At 45.6% G+C, this 27,768-nt stretch overlaps 1 long non-coding RNA gene across 1 annotated transcript; it reads left to right on the plus strand.

Annotated features, from left to right (window-relative positions):
• Positions 1-1,060: 1,060 nt before the first annotated feature.
• On the plus strand, positions 1,061-26,494 carry LOC128421492 (uncharacterized). The gene is made up of 5 exons (XR_008332331.1): positions 1,061-1,246; positions 9,871-9,993; positions 16,398-16,516; positions 18,987-22,859; positions 23,079-26,494. It is a non-coding gene; the product is annotated as an uncharacterized LOC128421492 (long non-coding RNA).
• The last annotated feature ends 1,274 nt before the right edge of the window (positions 26,495-27,768 follow it).

Raw genomic sequence — 27,768 nt, forward strand, 5'->3', positions numbered from 1 at the left:
ATGGGGAGAACCATGTATGCCAAGTTAAGCTCCTTGGGGAGGGGAAGGTAGGATATGAATGCAATATAAAAAACAAACTGCTTTGGAATTATTATTATTATTAAGCAGTATATATGTGTAAATAAGCATATAATGTCAACTATTTTTAAGTCTGTTTTAATTGCTTTTAAAAGTGTGTGACATTTTATGATAACCACTTAGATATTTTTTTTAAAAAAAATATGCAGTATATAAAACTTACTAGAAAAATATAATTGGAATGCAGTGTTGCACTCTTCTAATCATTCCCTCTGCGCAAACATTTCAGCTTTCCAGATGGAACGATTTTCTCTCTCCTCCCTGCACTGTGTTCCTGTTTCTGGGGGTTGTCCTGACCCCCTCGCAGCCGATTTCAGGGGACTCGGGGAGCACGTGGGAGGAGGCGAGGGGTGTTTGTGCAAAGCTCAGTTGGAGGAGCAGAAATCCCTGCTCAGGGTATCTGCTGATGGGGCTGGTCATGTGAATCCCACCCACTACGTCTCCTATTTTCAAAGCTTTCTTGCTATTTTAAAAATAATTTTGAAAATACCAATTTCATGTAAACAGGATATTTTATAAAAAATAATATTGGTAGATAAATCTGTTAAATAAATAAATGTGAGCAAAAATAAATACACCTGAACACATCCACCCGCCCGTCGTAATGCCCCCTCCCCATTTCCTTATCCCACAAGCCACTTTTCCTGCTTTACCGGGGTTGGACTGGATGACCTTTGGGAGACCCTTTCTACAGTTCTATGGTTCTGCCTCGCTGGCTCCATCCCCACAACTAACCAGCCCCTCCCCTCCCTCCCGCCTCCCACCGTCCCTGCCCTCCCACCGTCCCTGCGCTCCCTCCTTCCCCGCCTCTCGAGCATCTCAGCAGGACATTCGGCGAGGGCCCTCTCGAGCCGCTCCGGAGATGCTGCGAGAGCGTCACCGCCTCTTAGCAACTCGCCTAGCAACGAGCCCAACATCTTTTCCCTCTGGACCAATCCGGGAAGGAAGGGAACATCTGGGCGACCGCCTCCCTGCTTCTGGGGAGAGAGGGAGGTGATGAGCTCGACAGTGACTGGAGGGACCCGCAGGAGCTGGGCTGTCTTGTTGCAGCCACGGGAGAGGCTATTTTTTTGCCGAAGGGAGCGTGGGAAAGAGGAGGCAGCCCCCCACCGCCCCAGCCAGCACCCCGCACCTCTTTGGCATGTGCGCTCCTGCAGCGACTGGGAAGGTAAACCGGGCGATCCCGACTCCTTTTCTCCCCGTTTTCTTGTTCTGAGCTTTAGGCTAGGACTTTGCCTGCTTAGTCCTCACCGGGACCGAGTCTCCTCCGTCTGCTTCCTCGTGCGCTCCCGGAGCTCGGCGCTGGCGAGAGTGCTTCTGAGCATGCACAGACTTCCCCAAGCTCCGCCGAGGAAGCGCGCAGCGCGGGGCAAAGCTTCCAGGCGCCTGAGGGTGGGGAAAGTATCGAGGCGAAGAAATGGAGCTGGCTTGTGCCTAACTGGGCTACTGGACGGCTCAAACCCAGTTTGGGCTCACTCAGTTTAGCATCGCCTCCTTTCCTTTGACTGGCAGCCGAGAGTGGGGCGGGGAGACCCTTTACCCTGGTGCCTGATAAATTTTAGGATAGGATAGGGACCGAACCTGGGACAGGTGTGTGCTCTTCTCCTCACCAAGGCCTAAGCGTTCCCCAGCTAAGGGGGGCTTCACCCGCCCAATAACCTCTCAGAGTCAATGTTCAAGGATGTATCTTCAAGTCAGCTATGACCAGGGCTGGCCCATGCATGCGGCCAGGTGAGCGCAGATCCCCAGGGGCAGCAGATCAGAGCTTGATCTCCTTCCTGCCTTCTCCCTGATGTCAATCTTCACTCATCCCTTCTTCCCTAGCAGAGAGGGGGTGAACCCCAATTTGGGCTTTGCCTTGGGTGCCGAAATGTCTTGGGGCAGCGCTGACTATGACATCCTGTGACCAGCATCTCAGCCAAAATGAACCCCCTCTTGATAGTTGAGGTGGCTTTGGTTTTCTCCCTCGTTTTAACCTTGTGGTCTTCCTGTGTATGTTTGCTGGAAGGTGTTTGCTTGATTAAGGATACAGTACCAGATTTTTTTTCAATGAATCCAGGGACACTTTTCAACTTGAGTAGGAATGATAGGATTTTGTATGGGGACTGATTTGTAAATCCAGGGACTGTCCCCGGGAAACGGGGACGTCTGGTAACCTTATGCTTGATGGCTTGGAGGAAGTTTCCCTCTTTGCCCCTGGAGAGATCCAGTCATATGGGGAAGAAGGACGGGCGAGGTGGTGGCAAGGAGAAGACCAGATTTGTGTGTGTGTGTGTGTGTGTGTGTGTGTGTGTGTAAATTCATACTCACTCCGGAGCCAATTTGCAACTCCTCGCTCACCCCACCCGGATACTCATATTTTTTTCCTTCTGGAGAGTCCCCAACACAACCCCACCTTGTAAGCCTCGAGTGTTCGAAACTCTGAAAAGTAACCATAGAAACACTACTAAAAGTTCTCATCCATGTGAAGCAGCCTCCTCCCTGGATGAAATAACTGTCTATATATAGAGAGCTCATATACGTGCCAATATGGAGGGATTAGGCGCAGATCAAAATACCCGTTTTGTGACTGGAGCCGAGGCTCATTCTCTGGCATTGTTTAGAGATGATGCCTATTATCCGGGCAGTGCCTTCGATTCCTTAAGATTTAATCTTTTATTTTATAATTTTAGATTCCACTCATTTCCGCTGCGGTCATTTGTTGTCGTTGTCCTTTCTTTGCTGCACATGCCACTTTTTAATTATATATATAAACTAGAAAGGTTCACCATAACACTTTGCAGGGAATTAATGAAAAATAAGCTGTCTGTTTGCAGTTTTTCTCTTGGCGCCTTTGAATCGACACTATCCCCGGTTTCTGTGCTTTCTCCATTCAGCAGCCATTCTCTGCACTTATACATAGCGATCTATCTATACCTACACGAGAAATTAGATAGATAGAGCAATTGTGATTTAGTGCCTTAGAGTGTGTGACTTATCGGGGAACGGCTGTAGCTTAGCAAAAAAGCATCTGTGTTGATGCAGAAGGTCCTAACTTCAATCCCGGGCATCTTCAGGTGGGACTGGGAATGTCTGGGAGAGCTACTGCCAGTGTACAAAAGAATAAGCTACATGGACCCAGTGGTTTGACTTGGTATAAGACAGCGTCCTATGAGCTAGGAAGCCCCCTCAACAATTAATCATAGAATTGTAGAGTTGGAAGGGACCCCAAGGGCCATCTAGTCCAACCCACTGCAATGCAGGAATCTCAATTTACCCAAACCTTCGTTCCTCAGACACTCATCTGCAATAGGATCATAATCCTGACCTACCTCACAGGCTTCTTGTGAGGATCACTGAAGATAATGCATGTGAAGTGCTTTAAACATTCATAAATCGTGGGGATTTCATCAATATTGCTTTTTGATCAATTGATTAAACGATAGCTAATCAATTGTGCACAAAAGGCAAAGGCTGGGTGTGAGCAATCCATCAAGACCTTCTGCATGAATAAAATCATTCAAAAACTCAGCAAATTTTCCAAGTTTTCATTCATCCGTTGCCGGAATCCTTTGCCGCTAGAGTCCTTCATTGGTGCCTCTTAATTGTTTTGAATTTTGGCAGGTATCAATTATGAAGTTTCATCAGGTGTCAAATGCAAAATGCCGTTCTATATTGTGCGATAAATACTGTCAGATACTAAATTCTACTGCAAACCATCAATCAAAAACAAAATGCATTTGCATTTTGACTCTCAGAGGCAGTCAAAAATAAAATATGCTATGATTACAATCTTCACATCCTATCAAGTTTCAAATGTTGAAATAAAAACAGACCATCTTAGCAAATGCAGATACCTGGGGCTTGATCCCTCTAGGGCAGGGGTCAGCAACCTTTTTCAGCCGTGGGCTGGTCCACCATCCTTCAGACCATGTGGGGGGCCAGACTATATTTTTTGTGTGAAAATGAACAAATCCCTATGCCCCACAAATAACCCAGAGATGCATTTTAAATAAAAGCACACATTCTACTCATGTAAATACACCAGGCAGGCCCCACAAATAACCCAGAGATGCATTTTTTTAAAAAAGGACCCATTCTACTTATGTAAAAACACGCTGATTCCCGGACCATCCGTGGGCCGGATTTAGAAGGCAATTGGGCCGGATACGGCCCCCGGGCCTTAGGTTGCCTACCCCTGCTCTAGGGGCATAGTTTGGACATGCTTATCTGTAGCTGCACAGATGAGAGGCTCTATGCACAAGTAAATGTTGTTTGGTATGCACCATCAATGTGGGACTCCTTATGAAAAACACTCAAATCCCACTGTTGGGTTGCTGGAGGAAGCTGGGGGGTGGGGAGTGTCTGGATTCAGCCCTTCCCATTCTCCTTTCCTGAGCAAACAGCTGATTGGCAGGATTTTAATCATTTAAAATGGGTTCGTCATTAGCAGCGCGCTCCAATTGGGATGACCAACTTTCCTGAGTATATCCTGCAAATTTTCCAAAAGTGCAGAGGGTGCCTGCCCTGTGCTCCACATCAAAGTTTGCAGAGGGTAGAATTCCGAGGTATTTTTAAGCAGAGGCTGGACAGCCATCTGTCGTGGATGCTTTAGCTGAGATTCCTGCATTGCAGGGGGTTGGACTAGATGACCCCTGGGGTCCCTTCCAACTCTACAGTTCTATGATTCTGTGAGATACTTTGGAAGGAAATGTGTCTCAGCAATCAATGTACAGAGCGACTTCATTGTGAAGGCACGCTGGTGCGCTTAAGAAACCCAGACTTTTAAATATTGTTTTAAGAGACCGTGCTAGTAAAGGAAAACACATTGCGATGCTTTTGTCTGGATGGTCAATGCAGGGCTGAGGGTCTTATATCAGCCTGGCAGAGATCAGTAGGCCCATCAACCAGCCCATCGCAGAATAATATAACTGTAAGGTCTGCGTCTGGACTTAACTGTCAGGGGTCCTTTACCTTTACCTTTTACCTTTAAGGATGGAAAGATTCCCCATACCTGTCTTAGGGAAAAGTGCATTTGGCAGCACCACATCTCAGAGCACCCAGATCTTTTATATATATATATATATTTATCAAAAACATATCATCCTCATTTCCCTCCCTATTTTTCCCTCCCCCTTCCCCAAGAGAAAAAAAAACCCTCCCTCCCAGACTTCCCTCAGCTCCTCTCTCTGGTTTTTCAGCACATGTTATTCTCTGCATATTATAAAATTGTAAAGATCCTTAATTTATCTATCTATATGTTACCAATAATAAATTTGTGTAGGTTTATTCAAAACCTACCAAGGTGTCCAGTTCATTTTTTTGTTTCTTTAAGTACTTTGTAAAAGGTTCCCATTCTTCTTTAAAGTCACAGTTGTCCTTATCACGTAGTTTGTGTGTCAATTTCGCCAATTCTGCATAGTCCATCGGTTTCTCTTGCCACAGTTCTTTGGTCAGGATTTCTTCATTCTTCCATCCTTGTGCTAGTAAGACTCTTGCCACCTTTGTCGCGTACATGAAAATGTTTTTTAATAGAGCACCCAGATCTTTAATCCATCTGCTGACAATGTCTCCTGAACATGAGTGGTGGCACTACGGTCCTCATCCAATGCTTTAGAGGTGTTTAATAGACTCCCCCAAATTGTCCTCTCCAGCGGAAGAACAAGAGATGGATTGTGGAGCAGGGTCTTCCAGGGCCCTCTGCAATCAGGATTAATTATGTATATGCAGCATTCCGCCCCCCCTGCCCCCAGCTGATTTCCTAACCACACTTAAGTGGTGCCATCGAAATCAATGGGACTTCCTTCCAGATCAATAGGTTTGAGGTTGAAGAGTTCATTCGCTAAGCACTTCTGCAAAGCTCCCTTTTCACAGTTACCCTGTGAGGGACCAGGCCCTGGCTATGTTACCTTTTAGAGCTGGGGTGGGGTGGGGGTGGGGGTGAGGAGACCTGCCTGAGGCCGATTCCTGCCTCAGGTCACATTTGAACCCAGGTCCAGGTTTGTAAAAGAGTCGTGAGGGAGAGAAATCAACGCTGAAGACCAGTGTGAAGTTTGGGATGCACCATGTGGAAAGCACTCTGCTCTTCATGTTTGAAACTTGGTCAACTGAAGGGTTTGGGGGCTTGTCTGTTCTGGCAAATGTAAGGGAGTTTTTGAGCATCTCTCGGGCCACACAGCACCTCCCAGATGGGGCCAGCCTCGTATGCAAACACAGCTTTCATATCTTGAAAGAGGTAACCTGTCCTTATGAACCCAAAATGGCACGTCCCATGCAGAAGAGGAAGGTTTTAGAGGAACCCCATGGGTTGCAGAGAAAACTGATGAATACTGGGCATGCTCAGTAGCCACGGGATGCTGAGCATGGGGGAGGAAAATGGGGGAAGGAAGCGGAATGCAATGGAGTATCTTGGGCCAGGGCATGGCTGGCTGGCGCTAGAGTAATTGCATGCCCTGCTTTGCAGAGGACAGTTCCTTCTCTGAAAGAACCCTGTATTTGAAAGGCTGTCTATTGTGAGTCTGGCTTAAGCCGATAGGGAAAAAGAAACCAAAGGAGTGAGAAATGGGGGCAGGGTCTTGAACTTGCCCTTGAACAGTTAGCAGCACCCGGAGACGTGAGTTGCATTGCGTTGCTATTTTTTTTTATATATATAATTTTTTTTTTAGTTTTTCAGCGTATCATTTTCAACAGTAATTAAACATACTTTCATATCTTATACCATTTTTTTTGCTTCCATCAATCACATCTGAAAATTTTCCAATTTATTCAATAAATATACATTTCTTACTTCCACAATTACATTTAACTCATAACTAATATCTCTATTCTTTCTCTACTTTGCAATGCTTCAAACAAAACTTCTTGTAGTCCTACTAGTGTAATTTGTTGAATACAGTTGCTCTTCAAATAGTTTGTATATTTCGTCCAATCTTCTGTAAATCTCTGGTCCCGCAGGTTTCAAATCCTTCCTGTCATTTTATCTAATTCTGCGTAGTCCATTAATTTTGTCTGCCATTCTTCTTTCATTGGAATTGCATTGCATTGCCATTTAAATCCTAGAACCCCTGTTTCTAAATTTGCATCCAAATGTATAAATTAGTACAGGCAGCCTCCATAGAATCACAGAACTGTAGGGTTGGAAAGGACCCACCAGGGTCATTTAGTCCAAATTCCTGCAATGCAGAATCACTGCTAAAGAATCCCTGACAGATGGGCACCCAAGCCTCTGTTTAGAAACTTCCAAGAGGGTCCACCAGTTTCCAAGGTTATCCGTTCCACTGCCAAACAGTTCTTGCTGTCAGGAAGATCTTCCTAATCTTGAGTCACAATCTCCTTTCTCATCATTTGACTCCTTTGATTCAGGCCCTACCTTCCAGAGCAGTTGAAAACCAGCTTGCTCCATCTCCCATAGGACAGCCCTTGAGATATTTGAAGATGGTTCCTCATAGGGCTTGGTTTCCAGACCCTTGATCGTCTTGGGTTCCAGCTTGTCAACTTTTTGCCAATCGCTGGAAGACTCTTCTGGTTCCTACACGTGGTAAACATCCCTCTCTCTCTCTCTCTCTCTCTCTCTCTGCCCCATTTTGCTATTTTTGTGGGAGAGTTGTAGTTTTAGAAATTGAATCATGACCACCTGTGCACTCTAATTATTTGGGGTTCTGCCCCATGGCCTGGGACTAAATCGCCAGGTGAGCTAAATCTTTGCGAACTTTGACAACTGTCTTGAAACTTGCGTGTCTGACGATGGAGAACTTCCCATCACACATAAACCATGCAGGATTCTTCAGCTTTCTTCTGAAACTTGAATGCCATGCAGAGGTGCCACCAGAAGCCAACCCTGAAGGCTCCAGGAACAGTGTGGCCTCTGGACCCACAGCTGAAATTCTTCTACTGTTTCAAAGAAAGATCTCCACAATTCCTAGCCTACGCAGCCAAGGGGAAAGCTTGAGGGCAGACAGAAGGAAGTACATTTTAAACCCAGCGCATAGAACTATGGAACTTGCTACTGCAAGATGAAGGGGTGGCTATCAGGTTTTGTTGTTGTTTAGTCGTTTAGTCATGTCCGCCTCTTCGTGACCCCATGGACCAGAGCACGCCAGGCACTCCTGTCTTCCACTGCCTCCTGCAGTTTGGTCAAACTCATGCTGGTAGCTTCGAGAACACTATCCAACCATCTCATCCTCTGTCGTCCCCTTCTCCTTGTGCCCTCCATCTTCCCCAGCATCAGGGTCTTTTCCAGGGAGTCTTCTCTTCTCATGATGTAGCCCAAGTATTGGAGCCTCAGCTTCAGGATCTGTCCTTCCAGTGAGCACTCAGGGCTGATTTCCTTCAGAATGGATAGGTTGGATCTTCATGCAGTTCATGGGACTCTCAAGAGTCTCCTCCAGCACCATAATTCAAAAGCATCAATTCTTCGGCGGTCAGCCTTCTTTATGGTCCAGCTCTCACTTCCATACATCACTACTGGGAAAACCATAGCTTTAACTATACGGACCTTTGTTGGCAAGGTGATGTGCTATCAGGTTGGATGGCTTTAAAAGCAGATGGGGCAAATTCATGGAGAAAAGAGCTATCAATGGCTGCTAGCCATAATGGCTGTGCTCCACTGCTGGAGGCAGGATGCTCTTAAAGGCACATATTCTGCTTTCAGGCTTATATGGTCATCCAGTTGGCCATTGAGAGAACAGGCTGCTGTACTAGATGGGCCTTTGCCCTGATCCAACTGGTCTATACCCTCCAACGTTCCTCAGATGAAAATTGGGACATTTCTCACTCCCTGCTCCAATTGATCCTCCTTGAACCCTCCTTTTTTTTTTTGTCCCCCACCCCGCAGAGCATTTCCTATCAGAAGAAGGGCAGCACGTCCTTGGACCTAAGCCTTTTCCGTTGCCCTGAGACTTCAGGAAACAAGACACCTGAATAGCAGGCATTTTCAGGGTATTTCTTTCCAGAATGCGGCAGCTAGACTGGTGACTGGGAGCGGCCACCAGGACCATATAACACCAGTCCTGAAAGACCTACATTGGCTCCCAGTACGTTTCCAAGCACAATTCAAAGTGTTGGGGCTGCCCTTCAAAGCCCTAAACGGCCTCGGTCCAGTATACCTGAAGGAGCGTCTCCACCCCCATCGTTCAGCCCGGACACTGAGGTCCAGCACCGAGGGCCTTCTGGCGGTTCCCTCACTGCAAGAATTGAAATTACAGGGAACCAGGCAGAGGGCTTTCTCGGCAGTGGCGCCCGCCCTGTGGAACGCCCTTCCACCAGATGTCCAGGAAATAAACAACTACAGTGGTACCTCAGGTTACAGACGCTTCAGGTTACAGACTCCACTAACCCAGAAATAGTACCTCGGGTTAATAACTTTGCTTCAGGATGAGAACAGAAATCGTGCTCCAGCGGTGTGGCAGCAGCGGGAGGCCCCATTAGCTAAAGTGGTGCTTCAGGTTAAGAACAGTTTCTGGTTAAGAACAGACCTCCAGAATGAATTAAGTCCTTAACCCGAGGTACCACTGTATCTTTTAGAAGACATCTGAAGGCATCCCGTTTGATGTTTTATCATGCTTTTAATATTCTGTTGGAAGCTGCCCAGAGTAGCTGGGGAGACCTGGCCGGATAGGCTGGGTATGTAATAAATTATTATTATTATTATTATTATTATTATTATTATTATTATTATTACAATGACGAGAGTTTGTCCTGGGCTGATGCAACACATCCAGGTGTATGCTCTGACATGCTTCCCTCTCTTTCTCTACCTCTCCCCTTTCTATCCTCTCCCCTGCTCCTCCCTCTCTCCTCGATTCAATCGAACAGGTGATTGTTCAGCAGAACTGCGTGGGAAGCAATGCGAGCAGAGCCTGTGTGGAGCGAGAAACTCGTCAGGGCTGCTGAAAACACCGTAGAGAGGCCCTCTGTGGACTGATTTGGCATTACGAGGTACGACAAATTGCTTTAATGAAAGCGCGACGCTGCAGAGCGACAACACTGTAACCAGCTGTGCTGGAGACAAGACTCCGGTCTCAGGGCTCAGCTTACTTACTGCACCCACATGATGGTCTCATCTCAGCTGCTCTACAGTGCCACCACTGCAGATGGGCACACAGTGGTACTGCAGGCTGTGCCCCAGTGTGATCAGGTGACGCAGGAGAGCCAATAAGGTGCCACCTGCCCCTTTAACGTGACCGACTCTATCCTGGCTCCTCAGTTTGTAGGATTTGTTAGTATATTTATAACCATTTTCTTACTCACAACACAGGAAACTGCTGCCTTGTGTCCAGTCAGACCATTAGCCTATCTTGTTTAGTATTCTCCACTTTTAAATTAATATTATATTCGATGCTCCAATAAGCTATGAAAAAGTGCCAAGTATTAATTGAATTGGTTTTTCTCAGTCGTCCTCCCCAAAGTTGTAAATAAATCACGGTAGTTTAGCTTAAGCTCAGAGCATCCCGAAGCATTCCGAACCCACTCCTATAAAAAGCCCCGCTTTCGCTGCCAATTTTTGTGGTGGTGATGTGATTAGGTTAAAAATAGTTCAAATATCCTTGCATGCCACCCCTTTTAAAATCTGGATAGAAAGAGCAAGTCAGGGAAACAGCCCACCGCCAGACCGATCTTAGGCATTTCTGCTCAGACATAAACCCACGCTGAGCTGTTGTGGTGGTTGTTTTTGTTAAAATTTGTATTTCCATTGATCTCAGGGTGGTTCACAAAATGAAATTACAACACAGGAAACTCAAAATACATAATAAGGAACAAAAAACAAACCAATAATCTCTCCTCCCACAACACATTTGAAAGGGCATGGGGTGTCAACCAGCCAAATATCTGGTTGAAGAGGAATGTTTTTGTCTAGAGCCTAAAGGTTTATAATGAAGGTGTTCTTAAGGAGAAAATTCCACAAATGAGGAGCCACCATAGAAGATGCCCATTCTTGTGTTGCCAGTGTCTGGACCTCTTGCGGAGGGTTTCAGAAGATGATCTCAGGGTCCACATTGGTTCATATGAAGAGAGGCCTACCTATGGACCTACCTGGTTCAATGGGGCTCGCTCCCAGAATATAGCACAGTGAATGGCTGTTATGTACTGAGTTGAATAGGATCCAAAATGCAGCAGTCTGATTGGCCCTAGAACAATAGGATTCAGAATGCAGCAGTCTGATTGGTCCTAGAACAATAGGATCCAGAATGCAGCAGTCTGATTGGTCCACAGGAGCCACCCAATCCAGCTCCAGGTAGAAGTGAATCCGCAACCTGATTGGCCTACAGGAGAATCCCAGAATTAGCCAATCACATGGGGCCTATTGTGTAAATAATGTATATAAAGCAGACCTTCTGGGGGAACTTCCATTCCTCCTCACCACTATGAGCTGAATAAAAAGCATGAAATCCACTCTCAACTCCAAGTATATTTCAATGGCAGAGGCAGGTTGGACTCTGTGGCCCTGCGGATGTTGTTGGACTACAATCTCCCATCTTCCCTGGTCATTGACCATGCTGGTTGGGTCTGATAGGAGTCAAAGTTTTCCTCCCATTCTCCTACTCCCTGCTGAGTTCTTCAAGGGCCAACACAGAGACCAAGGAGGTTGAAAGATGGTGGGGCCATTTCCTGTTTGCACTACTAGACCAGCCTTCATTACCGGGGCTGGATCTACACAGATATAAAAAAACACCATCAAAGGTCCCAAAGCAATTTACCATTCACTTTGGATTCCAGCTCTACAGCACCATCTCATGTCACATTTTTATAACGTAGTTATAACATTATAATTGACCCGTGTAGTTGAGTCCCAGATGTCTCAGGACCACAATACCTCAAAGACCACCTCTTTCCACATGAACCTACCTGGACCCTGAGATCATCTTCTGAGGCCCTCCTTCGTGTGCCTCCTCCACGAGAGGTCCAGAGGGTGGCAACACGAGAACAGGGCCTTCTCTGCAGTGGCTCCCTGTCTGTAGAATGCTCTCCTCAGGGAAGTTCACCTAGTGCTTTCACTATACCCCTTTAGGCACCAGGCAAAAGCATTCCTTTTTAACCAGGCCTTTGGTTGATCTGACTGACATCCTATGCCCTTTTAAATTGTGGCTTTTTGTGGGGGGGGAGGGCTATTGGGTTGTTGCTTTTATTTTTATTATGTCTTTTGTGGTTTTTTCTTTTGATTTTATTTTGGGAACCGCCCTGAGACCCCTGGGTATAGGGTGGTATAATAATAATAATAATAATAATAATAATAATAATAATGTGTGTGTGTGTGTGCCTCACACAGTTCAAATATGCATGGTAAAGGAAAACGTTTCTGTTGACTTTTCCTTCAAAAATCTGGCTTCTGATTGGCCCTACTAAACATCTTCCAAGACAACAATGCCCATTTACACCACAAAGAACTCATAACCCACCTACTTTCAGCAGCCAGAAACACCATAACCAGACACTGGAGAGACCTGTCAGGAGTAAGCATGGACCAATGGTACCAAATAGTATGGGAAACAGCCCTACTAGAAAAATTAACCAATAAACTGAAACTAACACGGGGACAAAGAGAAGAAGATTACTTTACCCCGGTATGGCTCCCCTTTATCACACACATAGCCCAACAAGACAATGACAACAATCCACCAACAGCATACAAATCAATATGGCTAACCTGATCCAAAATACCCACCCACCCCATTCACACATGACAACAAAGACCACCACAGCCAACCACAAATGAACTGCCACACCCTAGGCCAACCCCAACCTCTCTCACCACCAAAGGAACACAAATGAACAGCACAAGCAACGCTGACACCAAACCCTACATACATTAAGCATAACAGAAACATCGCCACCCGACCCCACCCCCACCCATCTTCCCTCCCTCCACCCCCCTTTTCTTCTCCCCCTAATGTCTCAACAAATGAAACGGATTTGTAAAAATGTTACATGGAAAAAATATGAGAGACATTACACTTCTGTAAAACAAGAAAATCTTTAATAAAAAAGAAAAAGGAAAAATCTGGATTCCGCACATGGATTCTGACAAGAGGCCCTGAGGCCAAATGAGCAAAGAAAGAAAATAGAACCCCAGTCCAACCATTTTACCCCTGGTCATTTGGCAACCTTACTGTTCATGCATCAGAACAGGTTTCATCTTTGCTCTATACCTCCCGCCCCGAGGGAGACTGTAAATGCAAAAGTGTAACAAAGACGGATGGTTGCCAACAGATTCGACGACAAGGGCATACTCTGCAAGTGCACACACTTCACTTTAGGTTATGAAACAGAGGCTGCCAAGAACATCACCATATATCCCATGATGTCAGCCTTGTTTTGCCTCCTGAAAATCAATGTCAATTTCAGCTTGGCTCCAAGCCCTCCGGATTTGGTTTGTAAGAAGCTGCCTCTCGCTTCGCTCCACCTTATCTGGTTGCAAATCGATTGTTTTTAAAGGCAGAGATAGTGTGTGTGGGGGGGAAACTTAATAAAACAGGAGATAGTTGCCTTGGCCTTTCTAGGAATCCCAACAAACCAGAGAGCGAGATAGCAAGCAAATTCCAATTCTGGAACTCTGTTGGGGGGTGGGAAAGAAATCCCAATAAGGACAAACAGATTTATTATTGCAGAGTGTCAGGTGCTTCAGAAATGCAGCACAAAGCACTTTGCAAGGCCCAATCTTAGCGCCTGGGAAGTACTGGGAAGACAGAGCTTGTTCCGCCTGGCCTTTGGTTTGGACTCAGTCTGACCCTTATGTTTCCCTCCCCTTATGGTTTTGATCTATGGGCTACTTTTAAAGCGAGGCTGCATTTTAAATTGCATTTTAACTTGTATTTTAAATTGGTTTCCCCCCCTATTATGATTTTACTGTAATTTTACTGGTGTTAGCCGCCCTGAGCCCAGCTCTGGCCAGGGAGGGTGGGGTATAAATAAAATTTATTATTATTATTATTCCTGAGTACTTTGCATGATGCTTCCCAGTGCTCCATACCCAGCTGATTGTCTGGTTTTTGGTTAAGTGTCACGCAAGAGGCTTTGCAGACCCCCATTGTCAGCACATCCCTTAAGCAGTAAAAGGGGCCCCTGAGCAATAGGTCCAGTTGTGACCGACTCTGGGGTTGTGGCACTCATCTCGCTTTACTGGCCGAGGGAGCCGGTGTACAGCTTCCGGGTCATGTGGCCAGCATGACTAAGCCGCTTCTGGTGAACCAGAGCAGCGCACGGAAACACCATATACCTTCCCGCCGGAGTGGTACCTATTTATCTACTTGCACTTTGATGTGCTTTCGAACTGCTAGGTTGGCAAGAGCAGGGACCGAGCAACAGGAGCTCACCCCGTCGCGGGGATTCGAACCGCCGACCTTCTGATTGGCAAGTCCTAGGCTCTGTGGTTTAACCCACAGCGCCACCCACGTCCCTTAAGCAGAGGCTTCTCAAATGCACGACAACCAGCTTCCGAAAGCTCTCTGAGACTAGGCTCTGCTCCCATCTCTGAGATGCTATGTTCCTTTGCTGCCATTGTATCGAGAGAGTTCTGCTTGAAAGGACAAAAGGAAGCACCGTTGAATGCTAAATGTTTTATTGAATTTTTAAAATAAAAAATAAAATGAAGTAGCTAAACTGAATGTGACTGCGAGAGGAAATACTTTTATTTTGGTTTTGGCTGGAACACCTACTAAGGTTTTTCAATGTGTCAACACTGCCACCTTGTGCCGAAAGGGAAATCTATCTTTTAAAACATACAGCTGTGAGGTAAGTCATCTGTGCAGAGCTAACATCCCATAATTGCATTGCCTGAGGTGGGTGTTTGGTGGCATTGCCTTCCTGCTGATGGCATGGTCCTCTCTCCTGTTGCCTCCCAATCCTTTCTCCTCCTCTCTTCCCCTCCCCAGCATTAGACAGGGCAGTACTAGTGCTTTCTCGGCCGACGCCTCCCCCTCCTTTTTGCTTTTATATATCCATTTCTTACATTAATATATCACCTTTTTCCCTCCAAGGAGCTCCTTGCAGTAGACAGTGGTACCTTGGTTCTCAAACTTAATCCGTTCCGGAAGTCTGTTCCAAAACCAAAGCGTTCCAAAACCAAGGCATGCTTTCCTACAGAAAGCAATGCAAAAAGGGATTGATCTGTTCCAGACTTTTAAAAACAACCCCTAAAACAGCAATTTAACATGAATTTTACTATCTAACAAGACCAGCAGTCCATGAAAGGTAAACAATAAACAATGTACTGCCTTATGAGGAACGGCTAAGGGAGCTGGGCATGTTTAGCCTGGAGAAGAGGAGGTTAAGGGGTGATATGATAGCCATGTTCAAATATATAAAAGGATGTCACATAGAGGAGGGAGAAAGGTTGTTTTCTGCTGCTCCAGAGAAGCGGACACCGAGCAATGGATCCAAACTACAAGAAAGAAGATTCCACCTAAACATTAGGAAGAACTTCCTGACAGTAAGAGCTGTTCGACAGTGGAATTTGCTGCCAAGGAGTGTGGTGGAGTCTCCTTCTTTGGAGGTCTTTAAGCAAAGGCTTGACAACCATATGTCAGGAGTGCTCTGATGGTGTTTCCTGCTTGGCAGGGGGTTGGACTCGATGGCCCTTGTGGTCACTTCCAACTCTATGATTCTATGATTCTACTGCAGTCACACAATCAGTCAATCAGTAGCTGGACTGACTGGGGTCCACACAGCCACAAAAACAAAACAAAAAAATGAGCCGCAAAAACAAAATGGGCCGCAAAAACAAAACCGCAAAATAAATAGCAAAAACAGACAGACCTCAAAACAGAAGTGTGGCACTCAAAACGGAAGCGTAGCACTCAAAATGGAGCATGTTCGGCTTCCGAAAAATGTTCACAAACCAGATCACTTATTTCTGGGTTTGCAGTGTTTGGGTTCCAAGTTGTTTGAGTACCAAGGCGTTTGAGAACCAAGGTACCACTGTACATTGTTCTTCCCTTTCTCCATTTAATCCTCCCAACAAGCCTGTGAGAGGGGGTGCCTTGTTAATTCCCCCAGTGCTCCAGCAGATGACATTCCATTTCCTCTGGAAAAAGACCTGGGGAGGAACTCCCGTATTATATACTTCCTCCACGGTTCTGCTGGGTCCATACATGGTGCAATTGCTTGCAAATGGATGTCGTGTGATTGTAGAAAATTGCTGCCAAATGCAACAAAAATTGATTTTACTTCTGAAAACAAAAACAAACCATATTTCTTTCTTTAGAATATCTATAACCTGCTTTATCAAAAATGTTTCCTAACACAATAAAGCTGGGAATAAAACACAACTGAAGTCGACAATGGAAACAGGCATACAGAAAGCCAACAGCACAATTCCTAATGACAGCTCCTCCTTGTTTGCACAGCAGGTCCCAGCCAAGTATCGACAAATACCTTAACAACGTCGAAAGTAGCCTATTTTAAGAGGAAATATGCAGAAGAAGAAGAAGATTTACATCAGGATTACCAGGGGTATTTTCCAAAAGTGAGTATGCTTCTGAGATCAAAAAGAATTGACCTCCCCCCCACCCCTGAAAAATAATAACTCTCCGATAATAGATTTTGACAAACAAACAAAGAGAGCCAGTGTGGTGTAGTGGTTAAGAGCGGTGGACTCGTAATCTGGGGAACCGGGTTCGCTTCCCCGCTGCTCCACATGCAGCTGCTGGGTGACCTTGGGCCAGTCACACTTCTCTGAAGTCTCTCAGCCCCACTCACCTCACAGAGTGTTTGTTGTGGGGGAGGAAGGGAAAGGAGAATGTTAGCCGCTTTGAGACTCCTTCGGGTAGTGATAAAGCGGGATATCAAATCCAAACTCTTCTTCTTCTAACTTACAACATTGCTGTAGAGAGCTAATTTCAATCCAATGTTGTTGTTTAGTCGTTTAGTCGTGTCCGACTCTTCATGACCCCATGGACCAGAGCACGCCAGGCACTCCTGTCTTCCACTGCCTCCCGCAGTTTGGTCAGACTCATGTTTGTAGCTTCGAGAACACTGTCCAACCATCTCATCCTCTGTCACCCCCTTCTCCTTGTGCCCTCCATCTTTCCCAACATCAGGGTCTTTCCCAGGTAGTCTTCTCTTCTCATGAGGTGGCCAAAGTATTGGAGCCTCAGCTTCAGGATCTGTCCTTCCAGTGAGCACTCAGGGCTGATTTCCTTCAGAATAGAGAGGTTTGATCTTCTTGCAGTCCATGGGACTCTCAAGAGTCTCCTCCAGCACCATAACTCAAAAGCATCAATTCTTCGGCGATCAGCCTTCTTTATGGTCCAGCTCTCACTTCCATACATCACTACTGGGAAGACCATGGCTTTAACTATACGGACCTTTGTTGGTATTCAATCCAATAGCTAAAGGTAAAGGGACCCCTGATCATTAGGTCCAGTCGTGGATGACTCTGGGGTTGCGGCACTCATCTTGCTTTATTGGCCGAGGGAGCCGGCATACAGCTTCTGGATCATGTGGCCAGCATGACTAAGCCACTTCTGGCGAACCAGAGCAGCGCACGGAAACGCCATTTACCTTCCCGCGGAGCGGTACCTATTTATCTACTTGCACTTCGTGCTTTCGAACCCCGACCTTCTGATTGGCAAGTCCTAGGCTCTGTGGTTTACCCACAGTGCCACCCGCGTCCCTTCAGTCCAATAGAGAGGCCAAATTTATTTATTTATTTGATGCTTTTATATACTATTTTCTGTCATAAAGTGACCTCTAAGTGGTTTGCACAGAGCACGCAAAACAATAAAAACACAAGTTCTGAAATGCCTTCGTTACTCATAGCATTTGCTTCCCAGTGAATTCAGAAGGGCCCCATTTGCTTTAATTTTTCATTCCGTCTGAAGCAGAAATCCAAAGTCCCACGGCCTTTCCCAAGCCAGTGCCCTCCAGAAGTTGTAGAACTTTATCTCCTATCATCCTCATTCCACCTGCCCAATGATCAGGGATGATGGGAGATTCGGAATAGGGCAACCAAAATGATCTCCTACATGGAAAGGTTGCAGCATTTTGGGCCTTCATAGTTTAGAGAAAATGGTGACATGGAAGAAGTTTGCAAAATTAGGCATGGCATGTAGAATGTGGATGGGAACAATGGTTTCCCCCTCTTTCATAACACTAAAACTCATGGAAACACAGAGAGGCTGAATGTTGGAAGCCTCAGGACAGAGAAAAGGAAGGATTTTGGGCCAGATAACCCTAACAGTCCCTTCCATCTCATGATGCAGTTTAACGGAGGGAGAATCGGGTGCAAGTTTGGCCCACCTTTGTACAGGTTTTGAACCCAGTCTTCTTCACCATCTTGCAGGAATGTTGTGGGTAGCAGGAGACGATATATTGATTAAATATTATTCTTCCTAACTCACGCTAGTGAGTTTATTCATACAGCAGAGTACATTCCCCTCTTTACATAGTAGGAAGCTAGTTGCAGATTGGTTAGAATCTCTTAAGTTCTATTATTCCTGGTAAGACCCCTTTGAACCCCCCCCTAAAAGAATGCAGACAGAACAGTCTTCTTTTAAAAGTAATAAGAAGTTTACTCACATTCAGTTCACAGTTGGATCCCTGAAGGCAGGCTTTAGCTTAGAGTTATAGAAGAGGGTTTGAGTTCATCCCATATGTGAACTCATCCCACATGCTGCTGGCTGAGAGCCAGCACTGCAGTCCAAGACAAGAAAAGGCATCAAAAGAGGAAGGTGGCTGCGTGACTGGACCTTTTGTTAGGTCTGGAAGGGTCACGCCAACCTACCTGGTCACATGCAATGGAAGGATGCTTCAGAACAGGTGTAACAGGAAGTTCAACTGGCTGGACCAACGTTCCCCTGCATGTCCACTCTAGCCAAACAGGAAATGTTGTATTTGACTGCTTATGTTGCATCCCACACATCTGATGTTTTTGTTATGTACTAAATCAGTTTTCTGTGCTAACGGTCTCTATTTATCCTTTAAACTCACCTCAGCACCTGATCCTGCCCGAAGACCGGACTTGTATCTTGAAACTTTCTCTGCAGAAGCTCCAGTTCCTTGAAGATCCTGAGATCTACCTCCGCCGGTCCGTCTTGATCAACAACCTGCTGCGGAAGATTCACCTGGAAACGGAGAGGGAACGCTATGAATACTTTAAGGGGAGTCCGTGCTGCCGGACTGCCTACGCGGATGCACGAAAACGGCTGAAGTTCATGGTCCAAGAATGCCGTTCTCAATCCCTTTATTACGAAGAGCTGCATTCGTATCATATCGTGCCTTACCCTACGGAGAATGCCATTTACGGAGTGGGCTACACGAGTGGCCACTTGGAGCAGAATTCTCAGTTGCTTATTTATAAGATGGAGTAAAGGTCGTGCTTTCTTTTCTTGTAGACCTGCTGGTTGTTTTGCTTCTGAGCAGCTAGGAGGGCTTCTTAGCCTGCTACGGCGAGGCGCTAGCTGCAACTGTAGGGAGAGGTCAAAGGTTAGTGCGTCACCTTAGGCTGCAATGATGGTTGCTCTGGGCGAGCTTTGGCCAGCTTGGTTGCAAACATCGCTCAGCGTCCACTTGGAACTGGTGCAATAGGGAGGTTCCTCAGAAGCAGAGAGAGATCTTGTGCTCAGCGATCAGTGGCTTTTTGATTTGTCCGTTATGTATATAGATGAATTAACATTAGCAGCTTAACTAGACCACCCTTGCTTAGGAAACGTAAACTGACGACAGGAGACTAATCCGTTAGTGAGGTTTTTGGTGAGAATCAGAAAGGGCGGGTGGGATTGACTTCTCAAAAGGGTCAAGAAACAAGCTTTCATTTTAAGGGAGTCCTTCGGCACCGAAGGGTTCTCTGCCGTTACAGATATGGATTCCTTTTCACGCTTTTTTTGCTTAGGGTATTCCATGCTATTAACTGTTCTGAGATTGTTCTGCTTAGCCATTCATTTGCTGGCTCGCTGACTTTGCCAGCATACATGGTTCCTTGTTTTGCTTGGCACTTCTGACTTTGTGTAACTTCAGTGAATTTGGTGAGCCAGAAAAACGCATTCGCCCCGTGATCACCGCTTTCTAAGAGATCCTCTTTGAGTTCCTGTCAAACTGATATGACGGTTCAGTGGCAGGGTGCTTATCAGTATTAATGCTTTGGCAGGTCGTTGTGTGTGTGTGTGTGTGTGTGTGTGTGTGTGTGTGTGTGTGTGTGTGTCTGTGTGTGATTTGGGGGACAAATATATGTTTGATTCAGTGAACCATACGAGGCAGTTGTCCCAGTGTTCACAGTTGATGAAGGCAGCCAGCTGAAGCTTAGGAAATGTCTTCTACGACCCTCAAGCATGTCACGCAAAGGAAGATGGCAAAAAGATCAACAAAGATTGGTGAGGATGCCATTGCTGCCCATGGTGTGTGGTGAAATTGCCAAAGAGAAGTATTAGACAGGAGGGTGCAAGAGGCCGCAGAACCCAAAATGAGGAATGCACCAAGTCCCGGTTGACACTACAAGCTCATGGCAGATTTGTACCAATTTTTACTCTGGACTTCTGCTAAAGTATCTTGGGAACTTTAGTTTGCTGAGGTTTTTGTTATCAGTTCCTACTACAGTTCCCACAGTTCCCTAGGGAGGCAGAGTCAGTAGGAGGCGGTAACAGGGCCTTTCCTTTGGGCTTACGTCAAAATTAAACTCAGAGAAGAAGCGAGTTCAAGACCAAATCCACACCACACATTTAAAGCGCATTTATACCACTTTAACAGTCCCAAGAAATCCTGGGAACTGTAGTTTGTTAAGGGTGCTGCAAGTTCCTAGGGGACCCTTGTTTCCCCCCGCAGAATTATAAATCCCATAGTTCCCTGGGAAGAGGGCTTGACAGTTAAACCACTGAGGGAATTGCAGTTCAGAATAGGGGTCTCAGCACCTTTAGCAAACTACACTTCCCAAGATTCCTTTGGGGAAAGCTGCGGCTGTTCAAAGAGGTCTGATAGTGCTTTAAATGCATGATGCAGATGTGGCCTACATCTGCAGTGTGGGTGAGCCTTCCAGTCTAGGGAAGTTTCTATCTGAACCTTTGAAAGTTGCATCATTCAGCATTAAACGACACAACATTTCCCTGAAGATGCACTGCTGAGATGAAGTCCTTATTGTGCTGTTCCATGGCTCCTACTGAATTTCCTTCGGGTTTATGCGGGAGAACAATCCAAAGGGTTGGGCCCTAATGGGATCCATCATTTGCATGCATATGGATCTCTTTGTTTGCATTTGTACATTGTAACTTTATTTTATTTTTATTTTAAAGAAAGTTTAAGTTCAAGAAGGACTAATACTGACAGATGTTATACGAGGGTGTCCTCTTAACTTCCGCAAGCAAAGCCATCATTCTTATGCAAGGGGCAGTTAAAGCCGTCTCTGAATGTTTCTTTTCTAGGGGGGCAAGTAAGAAAAATCTTTAGCGAAGTCTAGCAAAGGGGTGGGGAGGGAGGGGACCATCATTCTGAGCCAACTTAAAATGCCTCGTATTTGCCTGTGTTTTTGCTTGTTTTTGCACACACATCACTAGCTAACTCTAGTGGTGCTTGTGAGGATTCCCAGCTGATCGTGCGAATGGACCTCACTGTGTGTCTGCTGGTGCTTGGCGATGTGGAAATCCTATTCTGTGATGCTTGCTCACACCCGAATGCTACAGCCAGCGAAGGATGAATGTGCTTGAGTACCAGGGCTGGCGCCGACCCACACACTTGCGTATTGCTTGTTCCACAACATTTGTGTGGCACTCGGTTGCAAGAAAATCCCAAACCGGTTTGCAAAGTGACCGATGTCGAGGTCTGTTGAGAGCCAGGGGCAGAATCATAGAATTGCAGAGTTGTAAGGGACCCTGAGGATCATCTAGTCCAACCCCCTGAAAATGCAGGAATATGCAGCTGTACCATAGGGGGGTTGAGCCTGCAAGCTTGGCATCATCAGCACCATGCTCTAACCAACGGAGCTCTCCAGGGTAGCCAACTGGTTGCCCTCCAGGTACTGGCTCCTCTGCGCACTGTTAGCCTTAACTGACCTTACATTTCTCGTGCTTTGATGCCGCTTTGCACAGAGGCTGCCTCTGTACTGCCTCTGCACAACTCAATAATAATGTTGAGCGCCGCGCTTTAGGCATCTGAGAGTGTATAAACAGTTTGCCATCTCGGCTGGGGGCATTGGAGACTGAAGTGTGCCTAGGAGGAAAGTGGCTATTTAGCGTTCAGTGGAATGTTGCATGTTTTTCCTGCTTTCTTCCTTTAAAAAAATAATGACTTATAAATAAGGAACTTGAGGACATCAGCCCTTTTCCTACTGATCGCAGTGTGTTCGGAATATTGGCAATCCCTATGTAGTTAGAGTCAGCAGTCAAATTCATGCTGGCAGCAATCAGCCCTGGTGGTTTCCCTTTTTACCACTGAATCAGCGGAGGCTGGTTTACTTAGGGCAAATGGGGCACTGCCCACCAACCTTAGAGTGCCCACAGCCAACCCTTCTTGCCTACAACCAGTCTAGGGGGGTGGCTCTGGCTGTCTGCTTCCTCCTCTATGTTGCCCCTTCTTCAGCTCAGCAGACAGGAGGAGGGGGACAAAACATAGAATGACTCTGCCAGCCATTGGCTCTGGCGCCACCTGCTGTTAGTCTCCTTGCCTTCTGCCCTACCAGTCCCAATGGACATCAGCCATCATTGCACTGAATGTATCTGTTGGCAGCTCTGGCATGTTCCAAGGAAAATTAAATGAAGTGTCCCAAGTTGTTGGCTTCCATTGCTATTACCGTTGTGTACATCCCAGTTTCCAACCGGTGAGAGATGCCAGGGGTTCCAGTGCTTACCCAGGTTTCAGTTTCCTTGGAATGAAGTTACAGATAGGTAGCCGTGTTGGTCTGCCATAGTCAAAACAAATTTTTTTTCCCTTCCAGTAGCACCTTAAAGACCAACTAAGTTAGTTCTTGGTATGAGCTTTCGTGTGTATCTGAAGAAGTGTGCATGCACACGAAAACTCATACCAAGAACTAACTTAGTTGGTCTTTAAGGTGCTACTGGAAGGAAAAATTTTTTTGTTTTGACTTGGAATGAAGGTCCATGGAGGTGATGGTGTCTTTGGGATGTATGGCTTTATTTACGCATATATACAACCTGTGCATGGCATGGAACAGCTCACAGCAGCAACAACCCAGCATATCTTGCTCCTCCATTAGGTTTCCAGGGAGCCGGGAGCCACAGCTTTGGGACCAGCACAGATCAAGACAAGCCTCTGTTTCTCCAACTTCCAGCATCAGCCAAAACTCTGTCCTGATCCACAGGCCCAACAGAGGGACTGTGTGCATGGTTTGGTGCAGGGATACCAAAGAAGGCTATTGAAAACACCAGAGGGATCAATTCTAGTGCTTTATTATAAGAGGTCTAAACTGACAACACAGCCTGCAAAGTCTCGCTGCCGTTACAGACACAGGTCAAACAGCAGAGCAGTAAGAGGCCATCATGAATTGTCTGCAAAGTGCTGATATTTTAAGTATTATTTATACACAAAGGAAGCTATGTAGGCTGGCATCAATAGCCCTATTAACTCACCCCTGGCTTAGAGGACCCTTCCACCTCTCAGATAAAGGAGTATCTGAGGAGCAGCCAGCTTGAGAAGCTCCCTTGTCCCCACTAACCGAAAGAAACAAATGCTCCCAAGCTCCCAAGCAGATTAGCATTTGTGAGATATTCTTGCAGCAAATCACAGTTAGCCCCCAGCTTAGCTTGACTACCAAGATGGTGTTTGCAGACCTTCTGACACAGATTCCCCAGTGGTCCTACCCAAACTCACAAGCAGAAACACACAGTCACCCTTCGCCTATTGCTCTCCCTTCCAGAAGGATGTGGCATCCAATTAGGTGATGTGGGAAAACATTCATGGAAGCAGGGCAACCACTTTGGACATGTAAATGGAGGTACTTAACTGGCCAGATAAGCTCCTTAACAGATGAGCAGGTTTGGCTGGTTCAGCAGGTTTCCTGTTACTCTTTCTGACCTCACAGGTCACAGGTTTGGAAGGGACCTGCAGGTGTCATTCATACTGACCCCACAGATCTATTATTATTAAGCATCTTGAAGCCATTTCATGATACAATAAAACATACGCATATATAAAACAATTGCATATATAAAAACAGCTGAACCAACTGCATAGCCACCTCCTCTCTCCAGTCATTATAAGATAACCCTTTAGTGTGGCTATTCATCATGAATTGTTGTGAATGGGTAGCGTGTTGCCATCAGAACTGCATCCAAAATCAAATAGTCTGGCAGAACAATTAAGGGTTCCAGCCAACTTTAATCCGACTCATTGAAATCAACGGACGTGGCTAACTTAGGTACATAAATTTCAGTGGGTCTACTCTGAGTATAAATCATAGTCTCATGGAATGCCTAAAAGACTAGGTGCAATTTCTCAGAGCAGGGTTTGCATGTCTACAGGATGTCATCTGCAATGGAACTTGAAGCCCTTCTGGCAGTTCTTCCTTAGGGGAAACATCTGAAGAGCTTCAAGGAAAGCTAAAATAGTTTCAAGTTGAACAGTGACATGTCTCCTTAGGGTAGTGCTAAGTTTTCTTCCAAGTTGCCATTCTACAGCTCTGTTTAGCATTGCCATCTTAGAGTGCTGGTCTGTGGGCTAGTCAGAAACCAGTAACCTGTTCACAGGGAGTTTGGCCCCAACTCATATCATCTTGAGCAGGGGGTGGGAACCTCTGGTCCTCTAGAAGTTGCTGAACTACAACTCCCATCAGCCCCAGCATGCATGGCCAATGGTCAGGGGTGATGGGAATTGTAAAGGTAGGAGATTGCAGTTTCCCTTACTTTGTGTGAGAAGAGGCATGGATTTTCCCTAAGGGTGACTATTACACAGACCAAAGCCATTTCTTTGGTCCACAAAAGTTGAGACTACCTGGACAATTTGGGGAAGGGGAGAAGACACATGCCAAATTTGCCATTTTGGAAAGGTGGACGCTATCAACATTTCTGTTTTGCTCTGTGGCAATGCAAAAGTCGTCAGTGTGGTGAATCTTGTTACACCTCAATTTCAGGTCGGAAGCTATGAATGAGCTGTTATTCTAGAAAACCTGTATCTTGCTCGCTCTTTTCCCCCCCTTTCGCTCTTTGCTGTGGTTGCTGAATGTGTGTGGTTGAGTATATGGAATATTGTGCCTTAAAGTTCCCTTATCATGTGAGCCTTCAATTCTTCTCTGTGATAACTGTAAAAAGCGTGCTACAGCCGAGGATGATTTGATGCTCTGTGAAGATCCATGCTTGGTCCTTGGGTCTACCCTAAAAAGCCATTGTTCTGTACAAAACTCTGATAGGACTTCAGACTGTAATCAGAGCAGACCTGGACCCAAAACTCCACATACATATTGAGACCTAGGCCACATTCACACCATGCCTGTATTATGATACTGCTTTAAACAGTCACTGCTTTCCCCAAATAATTCTGGGAGCTGTGGTTTGTTAAGGGTGCTGAGAACTGTTAGGAGACCCCGTTCCCTTTGTGGATCTACAGTTCCCAGAGTGGTTTCGCAATCAATCCCTCTTTCCAGGGAATTGTAGCTCTGGGAGTGGAATTGAGGTCTCGTAACAACTGTCAGCAGCCTTAGGAAATGACAGCTCCCAGAATTCCTTGGGAGAAGCCATGTTTGTTTAAAATGGTCTCATAGTGCTTTAAATGTATGGTTTGAGTGTGGCCCTATTCTGTTTTACTTTTTGCATTTCTGCTACCATTTTGCAACTTCAACTGTAGCTACAATTGATTTCCACGTACAATGGGCAAGAACTGAAATTTAATTTGGCCAGGAAACACAGGATCTGCTTTATGTTCCTTTTCTTTTATGAGCTGCTTGCATTCATGGGGACTGCGTCTGTTTGCATGTACCTTTGCCAGAGCCACTGATTCCTGGAGATTAAAACGGTTATCTCATTTTAAAATCTCCTAGGTGTTGCCTCTTCCTCACCACAAACCACAGCTGCAGAAAACAGCCTTTGTAAGCGGTGTCAAAGATATCACTGGCAATTTGATAGGAGTCGGGCTGTGGATAATGCCACAAACAAACATCTTAGCCTCTAAGGTGCCACAAGGCTCCTGCTAAAATGGCTTGTGACCCCGTTTGTCAATCAATCACCCCATTAGCTTATTAAGAAGTTGCAGCCCTGGATGGTATCAGAAATGCAACAATGCATTTGCTAGATAACAGAATGAATAGGCCTTGAATTCAGATGTCGAGGTGGTGTGGGTTGGGTTTGATTTTTTTTATGGCACTTTGCTGGAGTGACTTTTTGTGTGTGTTGTACAATCAACATTTTGGACTACTTGAGATCTACCGGAAAGGTTTTTATGCTTTTCTTCTTATTTTCTCTCTTTCTCTCTTTTTTTTAAGTGAACGGTGGGTGGGTGGGAAATAGATGTATTTTAAAATATAAATAAATAAATGAATATATATAAATACATGTATATGTGCATGGTCTTACTAATAAAGTTCTATTTCTATTGAAACAAGTGCGTGTTCATAATGCATTTCATTAAAAATGTTGGACTTTGTTTCTCTTTATCCATGTGGCTTACTCTCTCTAATAGATAAAGAACAATGACGCAACGCAAAAGGCAATGGGTCACATGACATCTACCTGTCCACCCACCAACTGAAGGGATTTCCTCTTCCTCTTCTCCATCCTGCAACCTCACATGCAGTTCCCTCCAAAAAACAGAGCAGCTCTCCGGAGCCAATTTGGGGTAGGGAGGAGAGGAAAGGAGTGAGAAGTCCTGTTGCTGCAGCAAAAGTCTCCCCAGGAGCATGATTAAAGATACCCCCAGTTTAAGAAACTTAGGATGAGTCCAATGGCCCATTTAGGCCAGCATCACAGAGAAGGGAGGGAGTTCCATCAATGGGATGCCACCACAGAGGAGGCCCTGTCAAGCCACAAGCTATAATGGAACGGAAACCATGCTGCGTGCAAATGTATACAGGGAAGAATAGAACAGAAAACAGAGGGAGCAAAAGTTCAGGAAGGCAGGATAAAAGCACTGAGTTGCATCCCATGTATTGCTAAGGTGAATGTTCCACCAATACAAGGTTTTCTCCTTGTGCAACAGAATATTCTAGCCCTCTCTTCCCTCCTGTGCTACCCTAAATATGTTCCGGAGGTTTTCCCAATCCTCTGGAGCAGATTTAGGGACAGCTTGGGTGCGCTCAGGAGGAGAAAGAGATAGAGAGATAGATAAATAATGTGGCACTATAGGGGAATGACAGGGGCTCAAGGAGAGTGGCAGCTTCCTTGCTTAATGCTAGGACTGGCTCTGGCCAAATGAAATTTCTGCATATCTTAGAAAGGTGTCCATTAAAAATGGCCACAGGTATTTGAAACCATAAATCTATGCCAGTTTATTGTGATGCAGCTGTTTACTGTAACTATGGATGTAAGAAGGCAGCTTTTTCGATTATGTCCAGCGCTTGTCACATGCATCGCTGTTTCAGTTCTGCAGTTCGCCTTCTGCCAAAACCTGCCTTATCTGTCTTGCTATCCACTGTGGCAAAAATGATGTAACTTATGTAATTAATTACTCAAATAACATTGCCAATACACTACTCCACCCCATTCGTGTCAATGCAAAGGAAATGCAATGCACACTGAATTGATACAATGAATTGTAGAGTTGGAAAGGGAGCGCCAGGGTAATCTAATCCTACCCCCAATGATGCTGGAAGAGTCTCATGTTCTACTGACTGAGCTATCCTGGCTACGA

The sequence above is a fragment of the Podarcis raffonei genome, chromosome 1 (assembly GCF_027172205.1).
Source record: "Podarcis raffonei isolate rPodRaf1 chromosome 1, rPodRaf1.pri, whole genome shotgun sequence".
In the NCBI taxonomy this organism is placed as follows: Eukaryota; Metazoa; Chordata; class Lepidosauria; order Squamata; family Lacertidae; genus Podarcis; species Podarcis raffonei.